We start from the raw sequence: 1,279 nt of genomic DNA, 5'->3' as shown, positions 1-1,279 counted from the left end.
CACAGGAAACCTATTTTTATTTTATCCCTGGAACAAAGTCTTGCAATAATTTTCTCTTTTTGGGTAAGTCCATCCTCAATCACTTATCCTTTAACATTTGCAAGAATTTATCTGTAACCAACCCCATTTACATAGTCTCATTCATGCTATTTCCACAATAATTGCTAATAACCCTATTTTTTAGAATCGGCAGAAAGCATCAGTATCAATATCCCATTGCCACTGAGTTGATTTCAACTCATGGGTACCCTATAGGACTGAATAGTATTGCCTCATAGGTTTCCAAGGCTGACAAAAAATCTCTTTATTGTGAGTTGGGTGAAGGTTTACAGAATACATCCGTTTTCCATTTGACAGTTCACACATATTTTGCTTCATGATATTGACTGCAATCTGCTCAACGTAATATCACTTATCGCACTTCCTCCTTGTATTTCCTGTTTCCATTCCCCCTTCTTTCCTGACCCTTCTGAACTTTATCTTTGAATAAATTATATCCTTTTGATTCAAATAGTTGATTAGTGTTACTTTTTACCTTATAGATCTACCTATTGTTTGGCTGAAGATTGAGCCAAGGGAGTGAGTTCAGTTCCAGATCTGAAGGTGCCTAAGGACAACAGTCTTGTGGGTTCCAAGAATCTCTCTCTGAGCAATACCACTGAACATTTAAAATAAGTTTAAACTTTGTTGCACATATTTCTCCTATTCTATCCCAAAATTCCAAAGCAAACTCATTATCATTGTGTTGAAGCTGACTCATAGAGACCCTACAAGATAGAATAGAACTTCACCCTTTGATTTTTCCAAGGCTTAAATCTTTACCAGAGCAGACAAACTCATATTTCTCACATGGACCAACTGATAGGTTAGAACCACTTTCTTTGCGGTTAGGAGATCAATGAGGAGTCCACTCTGCCATTAGAGCTCGTTAAGAATGCGATCCAGGATCCCCTAATGCTATCCCTCTCAGATCAGTTGGTAGTGGTAATAAATGTAAATCTTAAGGGGGTCAGACTGCCACATCGTAACTCTTCCTTGGGGAAGATGGTGGGTTTGAACTGCTGATTGATTAGCCCTTAAGTGCTTAATTACTGCCTCACCAGGGTTCTCCTTAACATCAGAACAGTGGACACTTATTGGTTTATCTTACTGGTCTCTGTTCCCTAAAAATTGCACTTCATCCACAGGGTTTTCTTCCACAACACACAGCTGCTAGTGTTTTTGGTTTGTTTTTCCACATGACTTCACCTTCCTGGTCAAAGCTGATTTGTCCAGGGCT

The sequence above is a fragment of the Tenrec ecaudatus genome, unplaced genomic scaffold (assembly GCF_050624435.1).
Source record: "Tenrec ecaudatus isolate mTenEca1 unplaced genomic scaffold, mTenEca1.hap1 Scaffold_214, whole genome shotgun sequence".
Taxonomy (NCBI): Eukaryota; Metazoa; Chordata; class Mammalia; order Afrosoricida; family Tenrecidae; genus Tenrec; species Tenrec ecaudatus.
Note: the sequence above shows the minus strand (reverse complement) of the source record.